Source organism: Myotis yumanensis, unplaced genomic scaffold (genome assembly GCF_028538775.1).
Source record: "Myotis yumanensis isolate MYYU_CA2020_CCGP unplaced genomic scaffold, mMyoYum1.0.hap1 SCAF_13, whole genome shotgun sequence".
NCBI lineage: Eukaryota > Metazoa > Chordata > Mammalia > Chiroptera > Vespertilionidae > Myotis > Myotis yumanensis.
In genome coordinates this window covers 40,891,236-40,905,598 of record NW_027223764.1, presented here as the reverse complement: position 1 = coordinate 40,905,598, position 14,363 = coordinate 40,891,236, and the positions used below count along the sequence as shown (strand labels likewise).

The 14,363-nt window shown below is 51.9% G+C and overlaps 1 protein-coding gene across 1 annotated transcript in view; it reads right to left on the bottom strand.

Annotated features, from left to right (window-relative positions):
- The window catches only part of HK1 (hexokinase 1), a 63,618-nt gene that overhangs the window by 45,522 nt on the left and 3,733 nt on the right, over positions 1-14,363 (bottom strand). The window lies entirely within an intron of this gene.

The window sequence follows — 14,363 nt, the reverse complement described above, 5'->3', positions numbered from 1 at the left end:
GCAGCAAGCTAACCTACCAGTTGGAGCATCTACCCCCTGGTGGTCAGTGCATGTCATAGCAACTGGTTGACCAGTTGACAGTCTGCCCTCTGGTAGTCAGTGCACGTCATGGTGAGCAGAAGAGCGGTCTTAGCATATCATTAGCATATTACACTTTGATTGGTTGAGTGGATGACCAGACGACCAGACACTTAGCATATTAGGCTTTTATTATATAGGATAAGACAGTGGTATTGACGGCTTTCCTTGGGTGTGATTTCTAAGTAGGTAGAAACAGGGCCAAAGGGCTGGAATCCTTCAGAACCTGGGGCAGCAGGCCCAGAGCAGAGACCTTAACCCCACCATCCCCAGAAGATATAGAAACAGCCCCCCAGGCTTCCATGCCCGTGTACCAGGGCCGATGTGATCAAGCTTCCAAGTTATTCCATATACTGACCCAACCTGCTCCTCCTCCTGGTTCCCCCTGTTCCTCAAGGTTCCCAGGCTCCTCACCTCAGGCTCCCTGGATTGTCATTGGTTGTTCTTTCTTCATAGTCTCTTCCCATTTATTCTCTCAAAAAGCATTTATTGGGCACATACTATGTGCCTAGCCCTGGGCTAGATACCTATCCTCATGGTGCCTGTCTGCATGGAGTTCACCAGAAGTCATTTTGAGCCATCATTCATGTTTTTGCCACTCCTTGGTAACTGCATGCATGGATTACTGATTTCTGATTGATTACTCATTCATTCACTGTAATAGTTTTCCATTTTCAATCCCTCAACCTTCCAATGAAACCTCTTAGACCCTGCCACACTCACCTTCTTAAACTGCAACACTGGTCAATTCCTTCCCCTGCTCAAAGCCCTGCAATGCCTCCCATGTCCGAGGCACCTGTGCTCTGTAGGTGTGGCTCCGTGCTCCGTGAACTCCAGCCCAACTACCTCTGCCATTCCGGGTAGGTGCTGGGCTTCCCGACTAAAATGCCCTTTCTTCTCTTCCCAAATCTCACGTACCCTTCCACGTTCAGATCAAATGTCACCTCCCCCTGCGGATGCCCGAGTCCCTCAGGCTAGAGATAACCCCTCCCTCAGCACTGATGCCTGCCCAAGCTCTAGCCTGGATCACAGCTTTCTGCATGTATCCCAGTGCCTGGCAGGCAGCCTTGCACACAGAAGGCTCCTGGTGCACAGAGAGACAGATTTATGACCCAGTGAGGCTGAAAAGACCTTGACTCTGATTTGCTTCTGCAAATGGCATCTCACGCTCACTTTTCAGGGTGACTGGAAATGTCCTGATTCAAGGACACAGAGTCTCCAGTCCCAGGTCACCTCTGCCTATTTTGCTCCTGGGCAGCCTTCTTGCTTTGGTCTCTACGCCTGTGCTCTCCCAGGCCCTGCCTGCTCCTGCCTCCCTGACAATCAAGGCATTGGCCAAAGTCCCCCAGGGTCCTCTGTGGCCAGAGACAATCCTGGCCCCACCGCCAATCTCTTCTACCACACCCCCACCTTTCCTTTCCCCTTTGTGGCAAAGCATTGCAAAAGAGGGCAATCAGAAACCACCGAGAGCTGAGCTAGAAATGACCAGAACCACAGCCCTACGAAGAGACATGCTCTGTTCTGCCCCCAAGGTCAGCAGCACCGGATCAGCAGTCCTTGCCACATGGCACCCACAGGAGCACACGGGGGTGTACTGAGTGCACGCCAGAGAAGGCTTCCGGGAAGGGTGATGGCAGGGTGCATCCAGGAACAGCAAGAGCGTGTGGGAAGGCTGAAGGCAAGGGAGGGTGGTTTGTGCAATGAACAGAAATAAACTCCACGTGCATCCAGCACACAGTGTAAATGGGGCAACTGGAAAGACCTAAACCGTGCAGGGCTTTATAAGCCACATAAACACATTTAGATTAACCCCAAAGCAGGCAGCCTTGGAGTGACTCGGATGAGTATCCGCCAATGAGATCTGTGTTCAGAATAGATAAAGCTGTGTATGGGGTAGAGAACGGACGAGCAGGAGCAAGTCCGTGCAATAATAGTCACATGGCTACTCTAGCATTTCGGGCATGCTTCAACTGCCGCACCCCGCACCCCACAATATGATGATCTATTTATTGACTTGTCCATCTCATCTGATAATGTGCGAGTCCCCCAGGGAAAGGAAAGATCAAATAGACCTTTGGAACTCACCCAGTTGCCTTGTACACAATAAGAATTCAATTAATATCAGATGTTGGAATAATACTTTATCAATATACTAGAGGCCCCGTGCACAAATTTCATGCGGGGGTGGGGGGTGGAGGGGGGGGTCCCCTCAGCCCAGGCTGCACCCTCTCCAATCTGGGACCCCTCGGGGGATGTCCAACTGCCGGTTTAGGCCCTATCCCATATTACCTCTTTATTATATAGGTTTGTGGTTTACAAATGATTTCACATCCAGTATGTCATTTAACCTTCAAAACGACCCTGTCAGCGAGACTTGTACCCTCCTTTTGGCCTCCTTTTTCACATCTCTTTGGAAATGAGAGCCACTTCACTGTCGCAGAAACTGAGGCTCCAAGAAGCTAAGTGATTAGTTCAAAGCACACGACCGGAAGTCAGGTCTCATACCTGCAGGTCTAATGCTGTCTTTAACAATCATGCCCGTCCCCAAGGGAAGGCCTGTCCCCTACTCTGTGGAGGGCAGACCAAGGAAAGCTGCTGAGGTTTTCCAGCTGGACAGGGAGAAGCTTCTAGAAAAGGCAGGGCTCTCCGTTACTCCATCCTGTCTCCTAGCTCCAGGTGCAGCTCGGCACAAGAACACGGATCTGAGAATCCTGACGTTGTAGGACAGCCAAGCCAAACCCAAACAGAGCCTAGAAGCTCAAATCAGAAAGCCGGCTGGGAACAGAGAGAATCTGCCTCCTCTGGTTCAGGTTCATGAATCATCACGTGGCACAACCCTCCTCCCCAAGGAGATGTGGGAAATGAGGCTAAAAAGGACACAAGCTGGGGCAGAGCTGCCCCTGAACTTGAGGCCTCCTGGATGTCATGTGAATGAGGATAAACCAAGGGGAGCCCTTCCCACTGGTCCGAGGGAGCTCAGGTGGGGCCTCCAAACAGTGGAGACCCTGGGGCTGGGGCCGGCCAGGTACCCACCACCCTGGGCACCTCTCCAAACAAGGGGCCTCTTTCCCCTCATGCAGACCAGCTGTGGGCTGCCTCGGGCTGGGCGCTGCTGTCCACCTGGGGTGGGGACTGAGGATGGGTGGTGGTGGAAGGAGGTGGGAGAGAAGGGTGTCAGGGAAGCTGCCCCTGGCATTTTCTCCAGATCTTGGTGAGGCTGTGCTCTGCAGGAAACCCCGTAACAGAACTGCTATTTCTTTCTACAGAAGGTGGGGCCAGAAGCCCAGGAGGGGTCAGATGGCAGAGGGTTCAGACCTGGAAAAGGACAGCTTCTGGTCTTGGGACGTTTGGCAAAGCCTGTGGCCCCTTCAACTTTTCTACTTCCATCCCCTCTCCACCGCATCTGCAGGTCTCTTCCTCCCCTACCCTTCTCACACTTCTACCTCCACAGCCCTTCCGCTCCCCTCAGGACTCGCCCTTCACTGCTCTGGCCAAACACTGTGCCCCAGCCACCCCTCCTGTGCCTCCGACCCCAGCCCTGCATTTGGGTGACCAGAGGGCACAGCACCCCTTCTAGAGGCTTCACGCAGCCAGGCCAGTCTTGGGGACATCTGTCCTAGGATGGAGCTTCCCAGGCGTCCGGGCCCCCGAGGGCCGACCCTGGCACACAGGACCCTGGCCAGGCTGGGGAGGAAATGGGAGGTGCCAGGGCCAGACACCACAAGCCCTGCCGAGTCCTGCAGACACTTGGCCGAGACTGACAAGGACCCTGGGCAGCCTCCAGAGCACCTTTCACCTGAAGGGACAAGCCCTTCTCCTGAGGGCGAGAGCCAGGTCGGCTGCACAGGATGGACACTCTCGCCCAGATACTAAGCAAGTACTTGTCCTGGACTGTCCTTCCTGCAGACCAGGAGGGCCTGAGCTCTCAGCAGCTCCAGAGGCAGCTCAGGTGATGTCAGAGGGGAGAACGTAGCCTGGTCGAGTGCCTGGCCCAGAGCCGTCAGCTAATGAGCACACACAGGGGCCACGCACTGTGCTAAACGCCACCATTTCTGTGCTGGACCCCAGTGCCCCCCTGCTCCCAACAGAACACGCACAAAATATCAATTCAAGACCGGACGTGCCCAAGTGAACAGGCCAGTCATGGCAGGAGGTGTGACCACTGGTGACCCGGGCATTTTGACCTTCTGTGGAGGGGGGGCGAAACCATGGAAAATTTTCACCCCCTCTCTCGTCCTCTCCTGTGAGGATCAGGAATGAGGCAGAGATCGCCCTGGCAGGTTTAGCTCTGTGGATAGAGCACCAGCCTGCGGACTGAAGGGTCATGGGTTCGATTCCAGGCAAGGGCACGTGCCTCAGTTGCAGGCTCAATCCCAGCTCCGATTGGGGCATGTGCGGGAGGCAACCAGTGGATGTGTCACTCACATCAATGTTTCTCTCTCTGTCTCCCTCCCTCCCTCCCTCTCTATCTAAACATCAATGGAAAAATAGCCTCAGCTGAGGAGTAACAAAAAGAATGAGGCAGAGCAACAGTTGGGCCTGAAGGTGCTCCGTGCACGCTTTCAGAATGAACTTTCAAAAAAGGAAACTGGGGAGCTGGCAGCGAAAGGCTGAGGACTCTTGCTTAAGAAAAGGCCAGTGATTTCAACATCGGGTTCACTTCTCTTTCCTGGACTGACTCGGGAGAAAACTGGTCCCGGGGGGGTGCGGTTCGTGTTATTTTAATAACAGCTCACATTTGCAGAGGGCTTTTCCCCTTTACACAGGACTGCTCAGACATTAGCCCATGTGCATGTCATAATAAGAGAGGAGATAAGCTCAGAGATGCCAGGTGCTAGGGATGAAGCAGGTGCTTGATATGTTAGTTCCCTTTCTCCCAGCACAACAGGAAGGAAAGATCTCTACATTTTACACCAGAGAAAACTGAGACCCATAATTCACAAGGAGTCACACAGTTTGTAACGGGCAGCTGGGTCTACGTTCCTCTCCTAACCCCTCGTGTTGGGCTTCTCCCTAACACTCCCATTCTCTCTCATGTGGAGGGGAGAATAGGAAGCTATGGACAAAGGGGGCTGGGTTCGACTCCGAGATCTGCCATTTATTAGCTCCTGCGACTCTGGACAAGTTACATAACCTCTCTGAGTTTGGCTTTCTTCACTTTTAACGTGAGGATAATAATACTTTCACCCCAGACAGCTTCTGGGAGAATTTGTAAAATAAGCATCCACCATCATTTCCCACCCTCCCATCTAAATGACGAGAAGGGAGACATCTCCCTGCCTCTCCTCTCTAACAGACATGAGCCCGTGTCCCAACTCCTTCTACCCGAATACCCAGAAAAATGCCCTGGTCGCCGAATGTTATTGGTCCATGTTGTAGAAGAGAAAGCTAAAGGTGCGTGGCACTACACCAGAAACCACAGCAAATGGAAGATTCTGGAAAAACTGCTCTGAAACATTTGCAATGTTTTATTGATTTCTCAAAACAAGTAACAGTAAGTTACAGTAAGAATAGCAATACCCATTTATTATTAAGAGATATTCAAGCAACACATAAATGCAGACAAGTGAAAAGAGGGAGTTCTTCCCCCAACTGTCCCAGGGACAATAATAGCTTTATGTTGTAGGTTGGTTTTCCTACCTAAACAAACTCTCACGCATACAGAGCCTGGCTTATTTCATTTTACAACAATGGAATCATAAACATTTTTTTTCTTTTGAAACCTTAATTCCACCTCCCTATTTCCTCTGGGAACTGCCTCTCGGGACCCTCTGCTTCTAGGATGGGGCACGGACGAGGCAATGGAGACACCTGCGTCTGACTGGCTTTGCCATCCTGTGGGCATCCCAGGCTTGCCATCCACCATGCAGGCGTGTCTGTGACTTTGATCGACAAAGGCCTCTCTACGTTGCACGCACTTTCACGTGGTGGGCCTTGAACTATCCTGTCCAGAGAAGTAGGGCCGATGTCCTCGCTTGCGACACCCCAGGGAAAAAACAGGGGCCAGAGAGGTTCTCCAGTTGGCCAAGGTGACTCACTAGTCAGAAGAGAACCAGAGAGGACACGGGTTCCCCATCCCTGGCCCTGTGCTCCTCTGTACCTGGCTTGCTCAGCGCAGGGAGAACCCAGGCCGACGGCTTTCAGGAGCAAGGAGACATGGGAATGCGGGCAGCATGAAAGCCACAGCTCCGTCCACTCCTTGCAGATAGCACGCCACTGCAATGTGTGTTTTAGGAAGCCTCCTTCACCCCACACCAGCTACGAATTATCTGTTCTGATCGGTCCTGGCCCAGTGAGACCCTCTGCTGGGGGGTGTGCCGCCCGGCAGGGTCCCACCCCTTTTCCTGCCTACCCATGGCTACCTGGCTGCCCAGCCCCACCTCACAGCTGTGGGTGGTAGCCAGAGGAACCCAAGTTTCTGTACTGCTCTTAGCAGCTGGTCACAGGGAGGAAGTTGGCCATAAGGGGAGATGCTTTGCTCTAGTGGGTTCCCTACAGGAACCAGCTCACCGCTGCCCTCCCTCACGTAGCCCCGGGCCCTGACAGTGGCTCTTTACCCACAAAGGTGCTCACGGGTCCACTGTCCACTGATTGCTGGACCTGTACAAGGCCTCTCCTCGCCCCGCTCCTCTGTCTCCCAAAGCCCATCTCCAAACTCACCCCCTCTCGGAGGGATGCCACAATCCGCCCGCCCAACACCGGCTGCTCCCCTCCACCGCATCCCCTCGCTGTCGGTCACTACGTAGGAATTCATCTCCCTGGTGGACACATCACAGAGTATGAGTCTTTCTCAGACCTCAGCCACACACGCATGGTCTGTGTCTCCAGCTAGACCCAGGGTTGCAGGGGCCATGCCTTCCAGGCCTTTTGTGTCCCCCCAAAGCCCTCGGCGTGGCTTCTCCGCTGGGCTGGGTGGCTGCTCTGCTGGGCGGGAGGGCCCTGGGGACACCTCGCCCGGGAGTCTCAGGTTTGCTGGCTCAGATAAGGCCGAGGCTCCTCTTCCCTGAACAGCCCAGCCCTTCTCCAGCCCCAGCCCTCACTTTGGCCTCATGGTGACCTGTGAGGGGCCAACGGCCTCTCCCTGAGGGACAGTGTTCCAGGCGGCCTCGAACCCACCCTCTTCCTCACCACATCTGCATTTCAAGACAGAGGCCCTGAGGGACACAGAGCCCCATGAGGATTCCCAGGCGGCTATTCAAGCCTCCCAGAGCCTGCGAATACCTGAAAGTCACCAGAGGAAATGTGTTTGGGAAAATATTCCACTTCAGAGGCTCCAGTGAAAATGGGTGGGAGCATCACCAAACAAGAGGTCCCTCCCACGCGCTGAATGAGCCGTGTGCGGGCGGCTCCCTCTCCCAGGCTCCTATTCAAGGTCCGGACTCAGCTCTCGGGGCCTTCTCTTTCACTGTATTTATGCTTCTGAACTGTTAGTTCTGTTTCACTATGAAGCACCAGGGATTGCTCGTACCACACTTCTTTTTACTCTCAAAAAGCCAGGAGGAATAACCTCCAGAAACCGAGCTTCCAGGAACCACGATGAAACAGCAAGCTTAAAGGGCCCGTGCTGGGCACCTCGACCTGCCCCGATCCAGTCTGCACACTTGCAGGGTGGGAGTGACTGACCTCATTTCACAGCAGGAGCCTGAGGCCGTATAGTCATAAGGCCCCGAGCACCCAGCCACCAGGGCGGCTCCAGCTTAAGGCTCCAAACTCAGTGCTCCTTCCCTTATCCCAGATTCCTCTTGCCAGAGGGCCATGGGAGGCCTCGTGGTCATGCCCAAGGTCCTCAGTGACCTTGACCTTGGCACCCACTAATAAGTGTTTCCTGCCGGGGAGAGAGACAGAGCTGTCATACTGACCTGGCTAAAAATACAGGAGGCGCCGCCCCGCCAGGGGAACAGAACAGCCCTGGAATGTGGCGCTGCAAGAACAACAGGCTTCATTCTGAGCCGGGATGGCTTGGCCTGGGGCCAGCCTCCAGACTCACAGTCCCAGCGACCCAGGTACCTCCAGACAAAAGGGAAGGGAGGCTCTGAAGTGCAGACAGTTTTCCTTTCACTAGGACACAACCAGACGCTCACACCGTTAAGTCGCCAATACCACAGGGTGGGAGCAGACCTGGCTTCCGCCAGCGACACTGTCTCCCTCTCTAACCTTGAGCAAGTCCGTCCAGCTCTGCTTTCCCACCAGTAAACAGCAACAGTGAAAACTGCCCTCACCTACGCACAGGAGCTCCATGACCCTGGATTCCTCAGAACGCAGGCTTTCCAGAAACCCACGGTGGCCGAGGCAGGTCTGTACCCAGGGCCACTGCCCCACTCGGGACCCCGCTGCCTCCCCACTGTGACCCGAAAGCTTCACTCCCCACCCCCACCCACACCTCTCAAAAGGCCTCCAGGTGTGCTCTGGGTGAAGCACCACGGTAACATCCAGCATGTGCAATGTTCTGTACACTGTCCAAGCGTTCCTACGTCCCTTCTCTAATCTGATACATGAGCAGGTAGTAAGGCAGGACTCATTTACCCCATCCGACAGGTAAGTAAACCGAGGCACAGAGAACTTGATGCCCACGGAACAACACTGCTCCAGCTGGAGGGATCCTTCAGAGGTAATGGATTCCAGCCTCCAGGTCTTACAGAAGAGGAAACAGGGGCCCAAGGACCCCAGGAACCCCCTGCTTCCAGTGCAGAGTGCTTCTGTCCAAACTTCTGAGCCATTGCAGAGCATGTCTAGCAGAGCACTGTCCAACGGGGACATAATGCAAGCCGCATGTGTCATTGTGAACGTTCTAGTACCCATTTTTAAAAAACATGTGAAATTAATTTTAATAATATTTTATTTAACCCAATATTCAAAATATTATTCCGTGTAATCAATATTTTAAAAATTATGAATGAGCTACTTTATCTTTTTGTCATACAAAGTCTTCAGAATCCTGTGTGTATTTTATATTTAACAGTACACCTCAAACCGACCCGCCAAGTGCTCGGTAGCCACACGTGGCTGGTGACTACGGTTCTGGGCAGCACTGCTCTCTCACTCCAGTCACATCATCATCCTGGCAGCCTTGGGGGATGGCTTCTCTGGGAGACCACCACAATGCACCTCTTGGGCATCTCAAGCCCTGAACAACAGTCCTAGTTCTGCACGCATGGCAAGAGCTACCCACTAGTGTCAGAGTGGCCTGCATCCCACCCCAGCCCTACTGCGTTCTGGCCATCAAGATCATGTCAATTCCACTTCCTGAAGCCTGCCTGCCCCACATGTCCGGTGCAGGAAGAGCCCAGGCCGGGGAGGCTCAGTCGGTTGGGCATTGCCCTGTGCACCAAGAGGTTGCTGGTATAATTCCTGGTCAGAGCACATGCCCGGGTATGGGCTCGATCCCTGGTAGGGGGTGCAGGAAGCAGCCGATCGATGCTCTGCTCTCACATCAATGTTCCTCTCTCTACCGCTCCCTCTGTCTCTAAAAATCAATTTTTTTAAATCTTAAAAAAATAAGATGCAGGAAGAAATACATATATCCAAGCTTGCTGTAAGGACTCAACTAAATAAAGCATGTGAAAATATTTTGTAAATGGAGAACTCTGCAAAGGTGAGATGGTGCCTTCGTTACAACGGTGGCCCGGTTATCCTACTCCACTCACCCCATCCACCCGAGAGGGTCCCGGAAGGCACCTGGGGACATCAGAGAAATAAGTCAGATTGAATAAAGGCTGCAAGCAAACCCCAGTGTCAATCTGCACGTCCAGGCAGAGCTGGGAGAGAATGCTAGGAGTGGCATACAGAGAGCATCAGGGCGTCTTCTTCCAGGGTAAGCAGTGCCCTCCCTGGAGGTCCTCTTTTCAATGCAAACAAGGATGGGGGGAGGGGGCAAATGGAAAGGGAAAGGAGAAAATTTGAAAACCAGGAAAAATCCCTAACATTTCACTGTAAGTGACTTTATTGGGCCAATTTCCTTCCCAAGCAGAGGGAGCTGGTCAACACTGAGGAGCTGAGTGGTGGAGGGTGGAGAGGTGGGGTTGGCAGCCACCAGCCAGTGTGCTGGTGGAGTGGAGGTTGGGGAGGAAGGAGAGATGGGAGTCAGGGCCCCTGGAGGGTCTGCCCCTCCCCAGAGCTCTTTCTCTTCCTAGATCTGTTTCCCTAGCCAGCAAAATGACAGAGCAGGGTTCTGAGCCAGGGGACCCGGTAGTGTTCCTGTCACGACCACTCATGAGCTGTGTGGTCAAGTTGACAAGTCACTTCACCATGTGGGGGCCTCCAGGTCCCCATTTCTAGATGGAGAGGATGCCCTTCCTTCCATTGCTATGCATACACCCAAGAAAAATGAAAGCATATATCCACGCAGAAAAACTGTGTACACAGATATTTGTTCACAGCCCCTAAGCAGAAGCAATGCAAATGTCCATCAACTGACAAACGCATAAGCAAAATGTGGTATATTGATACAGCTAAGTATTAGTCAGCAATAAAAAAGAATGGTGTGATGGTACTTGCTACAGCATGGATGAACCTCGATGCTGGGGTCCAACCCCAACGGGTCCAGGGATCCCCAAAGGTGTGGACGGAGTCGGCGAAGAAGGAATGGCACGGGGTCAGCGTTCAGTTGATCAGCATAGTCGGGTTCTCTTGTCAGGGTCTCCCGCCAGGTTCTGTAGCCAGGTTCTGTGTAGGTTCTTTAGCCAAGTTCTGTAGTCAGGTTCTGGTTTTCCAGCCAGGTTCGGTTGCCATGTTCTGTCTAGGTTCTCCAGTGAAGTTCTGTAGCCAGGTTCTGTCCAGGATCTTTTGCCATGTTCTCTGGCTAGGTTCTGGTTAGGATCTGACGATGATCTGATGTGGATCTGATGATTATTGTCTTGTTACATCCGTATTTATACCAGCCGATTTTAATCCTGTCAATTTCTATTACAAAGGTTAGGGCGTTTCTTATCTCCATTCCAGGGAGTAAAGATTATGTAGCTTAACTACCCGCCTGGCACTTAATTAAGGGGTTGTATCCCCTCCCTAACCTCAGGGAAAGATCCCCACCTGGGGAAACAACCTTTCTCGGAGAGGTGACCTTGGTTAAAACACATGGCGCTAAAGGGAGCAAACATATTAAGAACAGTATGCCATATATGCCAGGTCCCTTGAAACAGCAAGGATGGACCGGCTCCCGGCACCTCGAAAACATGCTTAGTGAACGGAGCCAGATACAAAGGCCACGGATTGTATGATTCCATTTATGTGAAATGTCCAGAAGAAGCAAATCCATTTTTAAAAAGTACATCCGTAGATGCCAGGGGCTGGATGGAGGGAGGAAGGGGGAGTCACTGCTTAATGGATATGGGGTTTCTTTGGGGGCTGATGAAAACGTTCTGGAATTAGATGGTGGTGATGGTTGCACAATCTTGTACTAGAAACCACTGAATGGTACACTTGAAAATGGTCAATTTTTTGGTGTGTGAATTCTATCTCGATTAAAAAATAAAAGCAGGGACTGCCATCTGACGTGGGTCCGAATGCTGGCTGGCTTTCTGTGTATGATCTGAGGCCTCACCCAAAAGTGGAGATGATGACAGGGCCCACTCACAGGGGCGCTGTGGGGATGTAATGCCTTTAGCATCAACCTGGCAGTAGATGTGCCGGGCATTCGGTTGGTTTCGATTGGTGTTGTTATATTAATGATGAAATAAGGCCCCTCATAGGGAAAACACAGACCCCCGTAGGCATTCAGTGCGCCCTTCGCTCTGAGGTTCCCTCCAGGTCCCGGCGTCTGCGAGCCTGTAATCAGGTTTGCAATCAGATGAACGTGATCCGACATTTTCTGCCTCGTGCAGTAGCGGGCCTCTCCCTCAGCTTCTGTCTGCGAAGGGCTGAGCCGCGGGCTCCACATTTCAGCTTCCCCGGTGCCTGCGGGGGCACAGCCACCCTCTCCTTTTACGGAAGACAGTCTGGGAGAGGCTGCTGGCTTGAGTTTTCTCTAACAGAGCTGGGCACGCGTAAGGGACTGATAAGCCACCAGCCCTGCCCGGCTGGGATCCACCCAGGAAGAGAGAGGGTGTGTGGCCAAATGCCCACGTGTGTGTTTTAATTCCCAGAAAAGTTTAACCGATTCATGCCAGATCACAAGGAGCCACAGAGTCCTCATAAGCCTTTCTCGCATCTACCTCCCCCCCACCCCCCACCCCCCAACACCTCGGTTCAGTGCAAACATTTCAGCAGCAAACCATTCAGTCAAAGGGGCTGGCACTGCTCACAATGAGCGCTGTCAACTTCATTCAGCAATACTTTGCAAGGAGGGCTCTACTTCCCGATAGGATGCACTAAGAAAGGGCTAATTTTAAACCAAGCTTGAGTGCTATATTGTGAATGGTAATAACTGACAAGAAGCAGCGTCTTAAAAAAAAAAGCAGAGTCTTTAAAAATGTCAAACATCTTTAAAGGTGTGACTGCACCAAGGGTGGCATGGAGCAACAGGAACCCATACAAAGTTCTGACTGCGGTGCGACCATGGAGGATGGCAACTTGGCAAAACCCTGAAAATGAGAAAATGCACACACTCCTCCACCCACCAGTTCCGACCCCAGACTCAGCCTAGAGCCTAGAGAAACTTGCACGTGAACTGGAGATGCGCATGACACTGTAACTCGAAAATTTGAAAACCCCAAAGCCCATTGGAAGAATAGATACACTAATTGCACTGTAGTCACACAAAGTAAGAGCACACAGCAGCTTAAATCGATGAAATAGAGCTACATGGAAAAAAATCCCAGATACAGATTGTTGAGCTAACAAAAGCAAGCTGCAGAAGGATACATACAGTACAGCACCATTTCCAAAGGTTAAAATCCCATAAAGCAACACTATGTGCTGCGTATAGATACATGGTATGTAATAAAAGTATAAAATCACGCATGGAAACGATGCACACCAAATTCAGGAGAGAGGTCACCTCTGGACGGAGAAATGGATGGAACTGGCGATGGGGATACAAGGGGCTTCAGTTGTGCCTGTAACGTAATAATTGTGTTTTATTTCTCAAATGAGGAGCAGATACACGGGTGTCTGTTATGTCAACTTCAGTATTTTTTTATGCACCTCAACTGTTTCATAATATAAAATTAACTCCTCCGTACACACATTAATACACATTCCAAAGTAAATCATTAAAATCAACAAAGGTGGGTTTTTCTGGAGGAAAGAAGCAGAGGGAGCTAGAATACCCTCTGAATCCCATTCCAGATTTTCTTAAGGCCTTGAGAAAGTCACTCATCTCCTCTGGCGCTCCAGTCCCCGTTTCTAAAGGGGGGATAAAAATCTCTGCCTTCTGGGTGCTGCACACCAGGGAGCTAGCAGGACGCCCTGGGGAGCTGTGAGGGGGAGGGGGTGCCCTGGGACACACGGGGTCAATGCCTCCGGTCCTGACATATAGACATACACGCGCGCGTGCGCACACACACACATACGTGGTATCTGATAAGACAGCCATGGAGTGTTTTGGGATGCTCAAACCACTAAAAAGAGAGAAAGAAATACTGCAATTTGGTAACCATTTCCTCTCCTTTACAAAGTTTCTAAGTATAATATTTCCTTTTGTACATCGACAGCCTGGCTTTAAGCAATTCCTAAGCTGGTGATTTCCCACCCAAGATTGGGCCTCTGGCTCCTCTCTGCTCTCCTGGCATTCTATGCTTTGCACTCACCATAAGACAGCAAATAATTATTGATACTCCATGAGAATAGCGACCATTTCAACCAGGTTCATAGCTGTCCCCCAGCCTAGCACAGTTCTCTGCACATGATAAAGGACTTCAACATTTTCTGCAGAAACCACCGAGTTCCCACGATCAGATGTGATTGTAAAGGTCCTCAAACCAATGAGCAGGTGCCAGCGGCCGCCACGACTGCTTCCTGGACGCAGAGGTGTACACTGCCTCCTCAGGCACGCTCAGAGCCCACTCCAGCGGCTAATTCTGTCAGGCAGGAATCCCTGACGGGAGTCGGGACTAGTCGTGCCAAACCAGTCCTTGTAGGAGAAAGCTGCCCAGGCCTTCTCCAGCGAACAGCAGGAGTGTGGGAGGACAGCACAGCTTGGCCAGATGTGAAAGTCCCTCCTATCTACCCACTTTCCAAGTTTATTCCCTCACGACAGCCCCAAATTACCAAACCAAATCAAGTGTTGGGGCTTCTCTCAGAGGAGAACTCCTAGGCCAGTGGTTCTCAACCTTCTGGCCCTTTAAATACAGTTTCTCATGTTGTGACCCAACCATAAAATTATTTTCGTTGCTACTTCATAACTGTAATGT